Source organism: Leucoraja erinacea, chromosome 13, assembly GCF_028641065.1.
Source record: "Leucoraja erinacea ecotype New England chromosome 13, Leri_hhj_1, whole genome shotgun sequence".
Taxonomy (NCBI): domain Eukaryota; kingdom Metazoa; phylum Chordata; class Chondrichthyes; order Rajiformes; family Rajidae; genus Leucoraja; species Leucoraja erinaceus.
In genome coordinates, this window is record NC_073389.1 from 38,886,656 (window position 1) to 38,902,176 (window position 15,521).

The following is a 15,521-nucleotide window of genomic DNA, read 5'->3' on the forward strand; positions in this document are numbered from 1 at the left end:
TTTAAAATCACCCGTGTAGCAGTGGCAAACCTGCCTGCCAGAATGCTGGTCCCCCACTTGTTAAGATGCAATCCATCCCTTTTGTACAGTTCCCCCTTACTCCAAAACAGATGCCAGTGATCTAAGAATCTAAATCCTTCCCCCCTGCACCAGTTCATCAGCCACACATTCAGGTCCCGTATCTCCCTGTTCCTGCTCTCGCCAGCACGAGGAACTGGAAGCAAACCAGAGATAACAACCCTGGAGGTCCTGCTTTTCAGCATTTTTCCGAGCTCTCAAAAATCACGCTGCAGAATATTCATCCCCTTCTTTCCGACATCATTTGTGCCGACATGCACTACCACTTCCAGCTGTTCACCTTCGCCCTTGAAGATTTTCGGCTCTCTGTCCGTGACAACCTGGATCCTGGCACGAGGAAGGCAGCACACCATCGTCGAATGCCGTCTGTTGCCGCAGAAACCCCTGTCCGTACCTCTCACAAGGTAGGTAGGCGGCGCGACTCTCGTCAGCAGCGGCCTCTGCAGCCCGTCCGCGTTTTTATTATTTTCTGTCTATGTTTTTATGTAGTTGTTGTTATTTTTTGTTGGGGTGTGGTGTGTGTGTGTGGGGGGGTGTGTGTGTGTGTGTGTGTGTGTGTGGGTGTGTGTGGGTGTGTGTGTGTGTGTGGTGTGTGTGTGTGGGGGTGGTGAGGGTGTGTGTGTGTGTGTGGAGTGCGCTGTGTGTGTGGAGATGGGGGGGGGGGGGGGGGTGGGGGTGGGGTGGGAGGGGGAATCTCTCCCTGCAACGGGAGACCCCGACCTTTTGCTTGGGTCGGGTCTCTGTTATCGGGGGCTGCAACGAGGAGCGGCCTCCAACAGGAAGAGACCGGGGACTCTGGTGCCGACGACTCAACGTCACCGTCGCGGGGCTGGCTGAGTGGAGCGGTGCGGGTGGAGCGGTGGAGGAGCGCTGCTGCTGCTGCTGCGGCCCGACCTCCGGAGATTCGGAGGCTGCAACTGCGGGTCTGGCGGACGGCGGCACCGGGAGCCCGCGGGTCCCTGGAGGGAGACCGCTTTTCAGGGCTCTCGCAACGGCGAATTCTCCCGCCCGAGTTGCGGGGTCGAAGAGCTCCTGGAGCGGGGCCTGACATCACCGCCCCGCGCGGCTTGGAATGGCCGCGGGACTCTGCGAGCGCACGCCGGGGGCTCTAACATCAAGACCCGGTGTGCGACCTCGCATCCACCCGGCGTGGCTTTAATGGCCGCGGGACAATTGCCATCGCCAGCCGGGGGCTTTGACTTTGACTCTGACATCGGGGGGGGGGGGGGGGGGTCGGTGGGGCACGGAGTGCAGTGGAGAGATAAGAGTTTTTCTGGCCTTCCCATCACAGCGATGTGATGGATGTTTATGTAAATTATTTGTGTGTCTTGGGTCTATTTGTTTTTAATGTATGGCTGCAGAAACGGCATTCATTTGGACCTCAAGGGGTCCAAATGACAATTAAATTGTATCTTGTATCTCACAAGGCAGTCTCCAACTACAATGGTGTTGCCTGATGTTGGCCTCTTTGTTTTTGGCTCAACAGCCCTTTTTGCTTCGCAAGCCAGTCCGCCGCTCAGTGCATTAATGTCTTTTGGCCCAACAGTTCCTAAGTGGGTGAACCTGTTCACAAGAGGAACAACACCCGGGGTTAAGTTTGCATTCCACGTTTCCCTCCCTTTCTCATCGTCACCCATCTACTCTCTTCCAGTACCTTAGGTGTAACAATCTTACTGTAGGATTTGTCGAGGAACGACTCAGTTTCTCAGACGAACCCGAGGTCATCCACTTGCTTCTCCAGTTCCCCAACACGGCCCTTCAGGTGCTGTACCTGGATGCACTTCTCACATTTGTAGCAGCCAGTGGCACCAGCAGTGTCCTTGACCTCCCACATACTGCAAGCATCATACTGAATCAGCTTGCTTGATATCTCCCTCTTTCGTCTCTCCCTCTCCAGCATTTTGCGTAGCCTTCTCTCCTCAGCCTCCTCGCCAAAGACTCTCGAGCCAAAGACTCGCACTTTTATCACAAGGCACTTCCCTCACTGCCGCTCCTTAAGCCGTCTTGCTTATATTGACTGATAAATTGCCTAATTTACCAATTTACAAACCAAATTTCTCAATTTTCAACTGTTTTCCCCCTCTGACTCACTTCTAACTCTCCTCCCACTCGGGCTAGACCTAATCAGTGTTTTCTCCTGCTTCTCTTTGTTGCAGTTGCTTCAAAATCCACGAGCACTCTGAGTAAATTCTGCCTGTGCTTTGCCTCTCCTTTTCAACTGTTTTCCCCCTCTGACTCACTTTTAACTCCTCCCACTCGGGCTAGAGCCAATCGGTGTTTTCTCCCGCTTCTCTTTGTTGCTGTTGCTTCAAAATCCATGGGAGCTCTGAGTAAATGCAGGCCATCGGGCCCTGGAGATTTATTAGCCTTCAGTCCCATCAGTCTACCCAACACCATTTCCTGCCTAATGTGAATCTCCTTCTGTTCATCCATCACACTAGATCCTCTGGCCACTAGTACATCTGGGAGAGTGTTTGTGTCTTCCTTAGTGAAGACGGATCCAAAGTACCTGTTCAACTCATTTGCTATTTCCTTGTTCCCCATAATAAATTTACTCTTTTCAGTCTACAAGGGTTGAACTTTGGCCTTAGCTATTTTTTTCTTCTTCACATACCTAAAGAAGTCTTGCCAATATAATGCCCAAGAAGAGAATCCCAACTGAAAACCATGGTTGAGATCCATGCCCTGAAGTAAAAAAACTGTGGTGTTCAAGACAGGCAATCCCAAAATGTACAGGAATTCTAGGCATGACAATAGACAATAGGTGCAGGAGTAGGCCATTTGGCCCTTCGAGCCAGCACCGCAGTTCAATGTGATCATGGCTGATCATCCCAAAGCAGTACCCCGTTCCTGCCTTCTCCCCATATCCACTGTCTGCTATTTTTAAGAGCCCTATCTAGCTCTCTCTTGAAAGCATCCAGAGAACCTCCCTCACCGCCCTCTGAGGCAGAGAATTCCACAGACTCACCACTCTCTGTGAGAAAAAGTGTTTCCTCGTCTCGGTTCTAAATGGTTTACTCCATATTCTTAAACTGTGGCCCCTGGTTCTGGGCTCCCCCAACATCGGGAACATGTTTCCTGCCTCTAGTGTGATGACCTTCACCTCGTCATCAAGGATGCCAAGAGAAAATTCCACACCAAGCTGAAGTCCTTTTCGACAAGCCTTGCATTGGCCACATTAAGTCACGTAGAATTGCTGGCTGCAATGCATCCCTCCACGACAAGCACAACGCATTCTATGCTCATATTTTAGCAGCGGGTCAGTGGAACGACATTACAAGCTTCAACAGCTCTGGGTGGACTTGCCGTAGACAACAGATCAGCCTTGCCGAGAGTGATCCCGCAGAAAGCAACTGGCCCATATTGAGCCCCAGCCCAGACCAGCTGACAAGTGGATTTACAGACATCTTTAACTTCTCCTTGCTCCAATCCAAGACTCACACCTGGTTTAAGAACACCACCTTTAGGTTTAGATTTATTATTGCCACATGTTCAGTGAAAAGCTTTCTTTTGGCTCCTAGTGAAACTGATCAGATATACCATACATAGATAGATGCATCAGTTCAAACTCAAATACAGTAGATAGAGCAAAGGGGAAGATACAGAGTGTAAAATATAGTTCTCAGCATTATAGTGCATTGGGTGTCCATGGAGTTAATTACACCTAGCAACGAGGAGATTCAGCATATCATCTTCTATCAAACTTCTACGAGTGCACTGTGGAAAACATATCAACTGGCTGCAACATGACCTGGTTTGGTAACATGAACGTCCAAAAACAAAGGAGGCTGCAAAAATTGGTGAACAATGTCCGGTCCTTCATTGGTACTGGCCCCATACCATTGATTTGGTCTACAGGACTACCTCAAGAAAGCAGTGAAGGTCATCAAAGAACCATACCATCAGGGCCATGCTTTCATTTTGCTGCCTTTGATAAGGTCCCACACAGGAGATTAGTGGGCAAAATTAGAGCGGTAGGGTATTGACATGGATAGAAAATTGGTTGGCAGACAGGAAACAAAGAGTAGGAATTAACGGGTCCCTTTCAGAATAGCAGGCAGTGACTAATGGGGCACCGCAAGACTCGGTGCTGGGACAGCAGCTATTTACAATATATTTAATGATTTAGATGAAAGAATTAAAAGTAACATTAGCAAATTTGCAGATGACACAAAGCTGGGTGGCAGTGTGAACTGTGAAGAGGATGCTATGGAGATGCAGGGTGACTTGGATAGGTAGGGAGAGTGGGGATATGCAGTATAATGTGGATAAATGTGATGTTATTCACTTTGGTGGCAAGAAAAAGAAGGCAGATTATTATCTGAATGGTGTCAGATTAGGAAAAGGGAAAGTGCAACGAAACCTGGGTGTCCTTGTACATCAGTCACTGAAAGTAAGCATGCAGGTACAGCAGGCAATGAAGAAAGCTATTGGCATAACAAGATGATTTAAGCATAGGAGCAAAGAGGAGTATAGGAGCAGTTGTACAGGACCCTGGTGAGACCACACCTGGAGTATTGTGGGCAGTTTTGGTCTCCTAATTTGAGGAAGGACATCCTTGCTATTGAGAGAGTGTAGCGTAAATTCAGGAGGTTAATTCCCAAGATGGCGGGACTGTCATACGATGAAAGAATGGAATGACTGGGCTTGTATTCACTGGAATTTAGAAGAATGAGAGGGAACCTTATAGAAACATAAAATTATTAAGGGATTGGACAAGCTAGACGCAGGAAACATGTTACCGATGTTGGGCAGTCCAGAACCACGGGCCACTGTTTATGAATAAGAGGTGGGCCATTAAGAACTGAGATGAAGAGAAACGTTTTCACCCAGAGAGTTGTTGTGAATTTGTGGAATTCAAAAGAGAGTCAGATAGAGCTCTTATGGCTAGAGGAATCAATGGATATGGGGAGAAGACAGGAACGGGGTACTGATTGTGGATGATCAGCCATGATCACATTGAGTGGCGGTGCTGGTTCGAAGGGTCGACGAGTGGCCTACTCCTGCACATATTTTCTATTTTTCTATGACTACTCTTCCGTACAAACCCGTTGTGCTGCTGCTGCAAGCAAGAATTTCATTGTTCCGTTTCGAGGCACCTAAGAACGAAACACGCTCGTCGCACCAATACAAGTTTATTTTATGAAAAGGTAGGCTGATCTAGAACAGGCGGTGATAAAAGTTACATTGAGATGCATTGATAAAAGATGCACTGAGCAATAACAGAATGCCTAATACCGCTGAAGGAAAGTTAGAGGGACCTTCCCGTCTGCACGCAGAAATCAATTAACAACCCTACACTTAAATATTGTCTTATTTACAAACAAAATACTACTTACTTTTAAAACCAACAATGCACAAGTCTTGCAGGTGCATTAACAAACGTTTGCAGATTTGAAAGACTCGAAGTCATCAACAATGCAGATTCGAGGTGAGGAGTCCAAACACGTTCAATGTACACCAGAAATTCAGCTCGGGTTTTTTGTATTTGCAAATAGCACATCCAGCCCCAATCTCCACACACCTCGACCTACACTTTAGGGTGGGGGGGTCGGTTCGTTTTGCGCCACAGATTCCAGTATTTCACGCAGGAAACAACATCGTGCAAAAAGGCAGCGGGATTTACCAGAATGTAACGGCGAGCTAGTGTGGCTTGTGTCACACGGATGAGCTCCGACCTCACATCCGCGCCGCAGTGCTTCGCAGCTGACAGCAAAGATCCTATAGGATCTTTGGCTGACAGTACTTTATACCACAGATCTTTGCTTTATACCGTTGCAAAACTGCTCTAACCCCTTATCAATGAAGGCGGAGTGAGCCTGATGTCCAAAGATACTAGAGGAGCTATCGTTGGTGGTGTCACTCCAATAGCAGGGTTTGGAGGCATGGCCTCCTCTCACCCGGAACATTGGCAGAGCCGCTGCCTATGACCGACCTGATTGCAGGGGGAGAGATCCTATCGCCCCCGCTCTGCCTCTACACGGCGGGCAAGGGAAAGCTGCTTCTTTCTCAAATCCCTTCAGATGTTAGGAATTATTCGACTGCGAAGAAACCCCCCAACCAATCTAAACCAGCCGTCTTTAATCGTCGGGGGGGGGGGTTTGAACCGCTTTCGCGATTGCTACCTTTCATTGCTACGAAGGCGAGGAGTATAATTCAACCCCCCCCCCCCCCGCAATTTGCAGGTTTCTGCAGCAAAATGCCGATATTGTCATGCGGCCTTAAAGCGCAATCGGCATCTGCGCATCCGCAGTCGAAAAACGCGAAGATTGCAATCTTCAGAGAAGTTTTTTAGGAGTATTTATTAATAGTAAAGGAACTTGCATTGCCCTATGTTCATCGCTAAGTGCCAAATTACCAGTTCTCCTTGTAATTTTTCTATAACCGCAATAGCCTACGTTGAATCGTCTTTCTCTGCTTCTGTAACTGATTATTGTACCGTATTATTAAATGACTTTGACTTGAGTACAAGGAATGCAGTGTTGAAACATAGAAATTAGGTGCAGGAGTAGGCCATTCGGCCCTTCGAGCCTGCACCGCCATTCAATATGATCATGGCTGATCATCCAACTCAGTATCCCGTACCTGCCTTCTCTCCATACCCGCTGATCCCCTTAGCCACAAGGGCCACATCTAACTCCCTCTTAAATATAGCCAATGAACTGGCCTCGACTACCCTCTGTGGCAGAGAGTTCCAGAGATTCACCACTCTGTGTGGAAAAAAGTTCTTCTCATCTCGGTTTTAAAGGATTTCCCCCTTATCCTTAAGCTGTGACCCCTTGTCCTGGACTTCCCAAACATCGGGAACAATCTTCCTGCATCTAGCCTGTCCAACCCCTTAAGAATTTTGTAAGTTTCTACAAAATCCCCTCTCAATCTCCTAAATTCTAGAGAGTATAAACCAAGTCTATCCAGTCTTTCTTCATAAGACAGTCCTGACATCCCAGGAATCAGTCTGGTGAACCTTCTCTGCACTCCTTCTATGGCAATAATGCCCTTCCTCAGATTTGGAGACCAAAACTGTACGCAATACTCCAGGTGTGGTCTTACCAAGACCCTGTACAACTGCAGTAGAACCTCCCTGCTCCTATACTCAATTCCTTTTGCTATGAAAGCTAACATACCATTCGCTTTCTTCACTGCCTGCTGCACCTGCATGCCTACTTTCAATGACTTGTGTACTATGACACCCAGGTCTCGCTGCATCTCCCCTTTTCCTAGTCGGCCACCATTTAGATAATAGTCTGCTTTCCTTTTTTGCCACCAAAATGGATAACCTCACATTTATCCACATTATACTGCATCTGCCAAACATTTGCCCACTCACCCAGCCTATCCAAGTCACCTTGCAGTCTCCTAGCATCCTCCTCACAGCTAACACTGCCCCCCAGCTTAGTGTCATCCGCAAACTTGGAGATATTGCCTTCAATTCCCTCATCCAGATCATTAATATATATTGTAAATAGCTGTGGTCCCAGCACTGAGCCTTGCGGTACCCCACTAGTCACTGCCTGCCATTGTGAAAAGGACCCGTTTACTCCTACTCTTTGCTTCCTGTTTGCCAACCAGTTCTCTATCCACATCAATACTGAACCTCCAATGCCGTGTGCTTTAAGTTTGTATACTAATCTCTTATGCGGGACCTTGTCGAAAGCCTTCTGCAAGTCCAGATACACCACATCCACTGGTTCTCCCCTATCCACGCTACTAGTTACATCCTCGAAAAATTCTATAAGATTCGTCAGACATGATTTACCTTTCGTAAATCCATGCTAACGTTGTCCGATGATTTCACCACTTTCCAAATGTGATGCTATCCCATCTTTAATAACTGACTCTAGAAGTTTCCCCATTACCGACGTTAGGCTAACTGGTCTGTAATTCCCCGTTTTCTCTCTCCCTCCCTTCTTAAAAAGTAGGGTTACGTTTGCTACCCGCCAATCCTCAGGAACTACTCCAGAATCTAAAGAGTTTTGAAAGGTTATTACTAATGCATCCACTATTTCTGGGGCTACTTCCTTAAGTACTCTGGGGTGCAGCCTATCTGGCCCTGGGGATTTATCGGCCTTTAATCCATTCAATTTACCCAACACCACTTCCTGACTAACCTGGATTTCACTCAATTCCTCCAACTCCTTTGACCCGCGGTCCCCTGCTATTTCCGGCAGATTATTTATGTCTTCCTTAGTGAAGACGGAACCAAAGTAGTCATTCAATTGGTCCGCCATATCCTTGTTCCCCATGATCAACTCACCTGTTTCTGACTGCAAGGGACCTACATTTGTTTTAACTAATCTCTTTTCACATATCTATAAAAACTTTTGCAGTCAGTTTTTATGTTCCCTGCCAGTTTTCTTTCATAATCTATTTTTCCTTTCCTAATTAAGCCCTTTGTCCTCCTCTGCTGGTCTCTGAATTTCTCCCAGTTCTCCGGTATGCTGCTTTTTCTGGCTAATTTGTACGCATCATCCTTCGCTTTACTATCTTCCCTGATTTATTATTTTGCCAAACTGGGATGAACAATTTTTGTAGTTCATCCATGCAGTCTTTAAATGTCTTCCATTGTATACCCACCGTCAACCCTTTTAGAATTAATTGCCAGTCAATCTTGGCCAATTCACGTCTCATACCCTCAAAGTTACTTTTCTTTAAGTTCAGAACCATTGTTTCTGAATTAACAATGTCACTCTCCATCCTAATGAAGAACTCAACCATATTATGGTCACTCTTGCACAAGGGGGCACGTACAACAAGACTGCTAACTAACCCTTCCTCGTTACTCAATACCCAGTCTAAAATAGCCTGCTCTCTCGTTGGTTCCTCTACATGTTGATTTAGATAACTATCCCGCATACATTCCAAGAAATCCTCTTCCTCAGCATCCCTGCCAATTTGATTCACCCAATCTATATGTAGATTGAAGTCACCCATTATAACTGCTTTGCCTTTGTCACACGCATTTCTAATTTCCTGTTTGATACCATCTCCAACTTCACTACTACAGGTGCACAACCTTTTATCCGAAAGCCTTGGGACCAGACACTTTACGTAATTCAGAATTTGTCGGTCTTCGGAATGGAAATTTTTTAGCGTAGATTTTAATGGCTGGCTCAGTGGTAGAGTGTTCGGCTCATATCCGCAAGGTCGCGAGTTTGCGCCTTGATCCAGGCAGTTACTCGGTCACGAGTTTGAGTCTTCAATGTCGTTTTTTCTTGCAGAATAAATGTTTGTATGAAATGCAGTGTAGGGGAGGTGTACTGACTGTGTGGGCAGAACTTTGGAAGTGATTGCCCACCAGTCTAAAATCCGCTGTGTCCCTGGGATAGCAGGGGGCGATCAAACAGCACAATACCCCCCTCCCCCTCCAACTCCAGAGGAATCCGCTCCCCGATGGGCCGCTATGGCGACAAGTGGCAGTTTGCCCACAGCCCGAGCTGCGCCACCCCAAGAACACCTTGCACACCATCAGCTTCTGCCCCTACGTGTTCCTCTGCAGTTGGAGCGGGGCTGGGCTGGAGTTGCTGCTGGCTGTGGGTCTCTGGGATCTCCGTGCTTGCAGTGGGCCTGGGGGTCGCTGTCCCGTTGGTCCTGACGTCTCCGGCCACCCCCCTGGACTGGAGCTGAGACTGGGAACTGTACCGCCCTTGCCCCCTCCCTCTGCAACTGCAAACAACCCTACTCTCCTGCAAGCGCGGTATAGTTCCCGGAGGATAGCAGGTGGCCGGAGACGTCAGGACCAACAGGAACCCGCTCCCCGATGGACCCCTACGACGCCCCGAGCTGCGCCCCGTCATCCGCAACCCAGGTTCCTCTGTAGTTGGAGCGGGGCTGGGCTGGGCTGCTATTGGCTGTGGGTCTCTGGGTTCTCCGTGCTTGCGGTGGGCCTGGTGGTCGACGTCCAATTGGTCCTGACGTCTCCGGTGACTGCACTGACCTGCAGCCATCGCCGACTTGAAGACAGTGCAAAGCCCCCGCGCCGGTGCAATGAGCGGGGAGCTGGAGAGGGGAGGGATGGGGTCACACACATGGCCGGGGAGCAGAGGGGTGTAGGTGGCGTGAAACTGAAGGGAGCTACAATCTGCTGCTGCCTGCACGCTGAGTTAAAAAGTTCCCACGCTAGACTCACGATAAACTGTGTATCGTGTCTACCGTGGGAACTTTTTAACTCAGCAGGCAGGTAGCAGCATATTGTCAATTATTAACCCTCCCGCGCAATGTACCCTCACCTTCTCTTTTATGGATGGGGATTTAGTTCCCCTTTCTTCGAGGACCGACTGGAGGTTCCGCTGGTGCAGCAGCATCTATGGAACGAAGGAAATAGACAACGTTTTGGCCCCGCTGCACCTGCTGAGTTTCTCCAGCATTCGTGTGTGTAGGTGGAGTTGGGGGGGGGGGGGGGGGGGAGAGAGAGACATAAGGCAGCCTGAAGAATGGGTCGCCTGTCCATTTCCCTCCATAAATGCTGCCTGGCCCGCGGAGTTCCTCCATTCATGCCTGTGTGAGAGTGAGGGAGGGAGAGAGAGAGAGAGAGAGAGAGAGAGGCACACACAAGGTGGATGCGAAATCTCACCTGCCTGTTTCAGTGACAGACACCCACCGCCAGTAAATGAAGACACCTCCATATGTCTCCCCCTCCTCTCTCTCGACTCCCCCACCTTTCCCTCCCAACTCCAGTCCCGTCCCGACCCCCTGGGAAACTGAAGGTTTCCCGCTGTAATTAAAGAGTTCCCACGGTAGACTGTAAAACTGGGACCCTGGTTCTGGACTCCCCCAACATCGGGAACATTCTTCCTCCATCTAGCCTGTACAATCCTGCAGATACGATTAGACAGGTATCTAGTTATTTAATTCAATTAATGATTTCTATCGCCCAGCCTCTCATCTTTCAATCGGGTTCGGCCAGGAAGGAACTGCAGATGCTGGATTAAAACGAAGATAGACACAACATGTAGCTCAGCGGGACAAGCAGCATATCAGAAGGGTCTCGACCCGAAATGTCACCCATTCCTTCTCTCCAAAGATGCTGCCTGCCGTCGAACGCATTCTCTTTAAACCAGCATCTGCTGTTCCTTCTGACACATACACAAGAAATAAGCAACTTTTCGGGCCGAAACATTGCCTATTTCCTTCGTTCCATAGATGCTGCTGCACCCGCTGAGTTTCTCCAGCATTTGTGTGTGTGGGTGGGAGTTGGGGGGGTAGAGAGATAAGGCAGCCTGAGGAAAGGCTCGCCTGTCAATGTCCCTCCGTAGATGCTGCCTGGCCCGCGGAGTTCCTCCAGTTAGAAACTGCTTTCAGACAAAAAGAGACACACTGACATTAATGAAATGCTTGTTAACTAGTTTTATTAGATTTGTATGTAAATAGCAAACTGGCTGGATTCACTCTATCCAACTTCCGGGTTCACCGTTTGCAGGAGTTCCCACGGTAACCGCAAGAGTTACGACGGATATCGCACTGGCCACTACGTTCATAAAATGTTGCAATGCTCAACCACAAGTGTACAAATCACTCTTGGACAAATTCAAACATGTTTGAATTTTCTCCCGAGTACCCGAGTTACACGATTACCTGCCGTTAGCGCCACGGTGGTCCACGAATGCCATACTGTTATCGCACGAGGTTCCCACGATGTTAAACTCTGGTTACCTCTTGCGTCAAGTCGCCCCGTGAAAAGGGGGTTTAAGAGCACTTGCTTAAATTGACTGATAATTTGCCTGATTCACCAATTTACAAACCAAATTCCTCAGTTTTCAACTGTTTTCCCAGCACTGGCTCACTTCTCTCCTCCCACTCGGGCTAGAGCCAATCAGTCGTATCTCTTGCTAATCTCCTCCTGCTGTTGCTCCCAAATCTACAGCAGGTCTGAGTAAAGTCTGCCTGTGCTTGGAGCCTACAACAGAGGATGTACTTCCTACGGCAGCTGAGGAAGCACAATCTGGTACAGGCAATGATGGTCCAATTCTATACGACTATCATAGAATCTGTCCTCACCTTCTCCATCATGGTCTGGTTTGGGATAGCCACCAAGCACGACACCTAGGGGCTACAGCGAATTGTCCGATCAGCTGAGAAGGTTATTGGCTGCAACCTTCCCTCCATTCCACTGCAAGGGCCAGGAAGCGAGCGGGTAAGATCATCTCTGACCCCTCTCACCCTGGCCACAAACTCTTTGAATCACTTCCATCTGGAAGGCGACTCCGGACTGTCAAAACTGCCACAGCCAGACATAAAACAGCTTTTTTCCACGAGTGGCAGCTCTACTCAATAACCAAAAATCTGTAGCCTCCTTTTGCTCTGGTACTTTGTTTGGTTCACTTGCTTGATCAAAGGTGTTTTATTATTGATGTTTAGTGTTTTATGTATCATTCGTAACTGTCAGTGTATGGCATGTTGTCACTTGTGGGCGGAGCACCAAGGCAAATTCCTTGTATGTGAATACTTGGCCAATAAACATATTCATTCATTCATTCATCTGCAAACTTGTAGTTGGAGTTAGAGTAGAGTTTCCCTACACTGTAGTCGTGAGTGCGTGGAGAGTATAGTAAGGGACTGAGAGCACATCCTTGAGGAGCACCAGTGTTGATGATTATTGTGGAGAATGTGTTGTTGACTATCCTCACTTATTGTGGTCTATGGATCAGAAGGTTGAGGATCCAGGAGCAGGGAAGTATGCTGAGTCTTTGGTCCAGATTTTGGAGATGAGGACACGGGCCAGTGGCATTCTGCCGAATCACTCTCAGGAAGGCCGAACTTACATCTGCCCCAGTAACCAGTTTAGGTGGGATTATGGTGGTGAAGGCGGATCTATAGGTGATGGAGGTTATGTTGTCCAGGTGTTCCGGAGATGAGCTTTGGGCTAGGGAGATGGTGTCTGCTGTGCTGCCATGTAAACAAACTGCAGTGAATCAAGGCTGTTGGCTGGTGTTAATGTGCGTTACCACCGACATCTCTAAGCACTTCATGATGGTGGATGTCAAAGCCACTGGATGATAGTTATTGAGGCACACTACCTTGCTTTTCTAAAAGCCCCGACGCGGGAGCTTCGATCGACCCAACTGCGGATGGTTCGACTGTCCCGACTGCGGGAAAAATGGAGGGAAAAAGATAATACGTTATTGCCTTCCATCACAGTGCGCTGTGTTGGATGTTTATGTTAATTTTCATGTAGTTGTGTGTCTTGCTCCTTTTTTGGTATGACTGTATGACAAATCAAATTCCTTGTATGTTCTTACATACTTGGCTAATAAATTCTTTGTATCTCTTGTAAAAGCAGGTGGGGATTTCAGAATGGAGTAGTGAAAGTAGTGGAAGCTGGTCGATGGAGGCCCTAACAACATGACTGGAGACTTCATCCAGGCCAGTGGGCTTATCTTACAGTGTCAGCCACAGTAAACATTGGTTCAGCCATACCTGAGACTGATGGGGTGGGTGACATTCTTCCACTGACCTTTTGATCAAAGCGGGCCTAGAATTGAGCTCATTGGGGAGGGGCCCATATTTACCAGCGATACAATCTGACTTCACTTTGTAGCCTTTTATAGCATGTAAACCTCGCCACAATCCACGGGTGAGTGTGTTATTGCCTAGGGACTCCAGCCTGGTCTGGAATTCCCTCTTGGCATCCTTAATGTCTTTGCAAAATTGCTAGATAGTTTTCTTGTAGCTTTTGGGATTGTTTGACTCATTTGACTACAAAATTGGATTTCAACGGGTTGGACACGAGATGTGCTGATAGCATTTTGAAGTCAAGCTCTTGAGTTTGGCCAGATTGAATTCCTCAGCTATTATGAACAAGGCCTCAGGGCACTTTGCTTCAAGACTAATGGTGACGGCGTGCAAGATTATCATCAGCATTTTTATGGCAGGTAGTAGGAATGGCATTTCACTGTGAGGCATTCTTGGTCTGGGGAGTAGCGGTTCGCCAGGATGGTAGGCATCCTTGAGAATACTTCCAGCCTTCCAGGTGCAACACACTGTATATGAACTGGATGAAAGGAATGATGAGCCTGTGGTGGGCTGGGCTGTATTCTCCACTCTCTGCAGGTTCAGGCAGTCAACAGCAGATACAAAGGATACAATGGGCACTTATTATCACATACACCAATTGGTGTAGTGAAATTTGACTTGCCATGCAGCACACAAATAAAGATAAGACACAACATTAAAAATTGATGATCTATCTGTTCCCATTCCATTGATGAGTACAGATTGTGTTCATCCTCTCACTCCTTGAGTTAACAAACACCTTTTTGGTCTTTCTGATGTTGAGGGCTAGATGAAAAAACATTAGGCAAGATTTCAGTATAAAACACAATCAGGAAAATTAAATCCATAGTAGTGCAGGGATTGGTCCTTGTACAGTATTCCATGCTGATTTAGTATTAGGGTTGTACAAATCAGTTTAAGAAGTTAGAGTAGATGCTGCTTGTCCTGTCGAACAAATCCACCGTTTTTATTTTGCTTCAGATCTTCAGCATCTGCATTGCTTTGCTCCAATGAACCAGTAATATCTACGGACTAATATTTTTGTGTGTTTATTTTCTTTCAAGTTTGTGATTTGGAGAAAGAAACAAACACAGCATTTTAACATGGACAAAGTTCATTAGCTGGACACAGGATAACAATATAATTCATTAAAGCAAAAATAATTGGCAAACTCATCAAGATTACTGTCATACACAAGAACACAAGTTGGTGCAACCATGGTAATGTGATACTAAGTTGGGGACTTTGCTGATGTGTTATAATAGTAAGATTAAACGAGAACTTACCAGTTTGAAGTTTGATCTGTATTTTATGAGGAGTTACGATGAGGGATTACGTGAAGAGCCCGCCTCAGCACGCATGTGCGGCATACTTCAAAGCAGCGGTGTGGAATCACAGATAGACACAAGTATTTGAAGTAACATAGTAAAGAAAAAAGAGACATCAATTTATCAGTTTGATCCATATAATGAGGGTGGGAGCGGAGGGCACGTAATCCCTCATCGTAACTCCTCATAAAATACAGATCAAACTTCAAACTGGTAAGTTCTCGTTTAATCTTACTATTTTACTTTGGAGTCACGTGAGTGACTACGTGAAGATTTCAAAGCTCTGTGATTTCAAACCGTGTAACAGCTATTATTACACCACTGCCGAAGTCTTTGAGGGAGGAAGTGTGTTATCGTATTCAACCAATGAATCTGTTTATAGAAAAACATAATGGTATTTTTACAATAACAATGAAGCATTTAAAATGCTCCCCTGGGCTAATTTAAATATTTGCAGACTGGAATCTTTCCTGCAAATAAAAAACAGGTTTTGTCAACAGCTTATAATAATTTTTTTCTCTGAACGTTTTACCCCCACCATTCTGCTGTAGCCAGGATGTGGTTTATAGGCACGTCCATTCTTTTTGCCGTTGACGTGGAAGCTTGTCCTGTGGAATGAAACTTTGT

The 15,521-nt window shown here is 47.1% G+C and overlaps 1 protein-coding gene across 2 annotated transcripts in view; it reads right to left on the reverse strand.

Moving 5' to 3' along the window:
* LOC129702890 (NXPE family member 3-like) overlaps window positions 1–6,180 on the reverse strand; it is a 54,754-nt gene extending 48,574 nt beyond the window's left edge. The window contains exon 1 of one of the 2 annotated variants that reach the window (XM_055644965.1): window positions 5,418–6,180. The gene's annotated coding sequence lies outside the window, so the exon portion shown is untranslated. The remainder of the gene's footprint in view (window positions 1–5,417) is intronic. The other variant, XM_055644964.1, reaches the window with a different exon arrangement.
* Window positions 6,181–15,521: the final 9,341 nt, after the last annotated feature.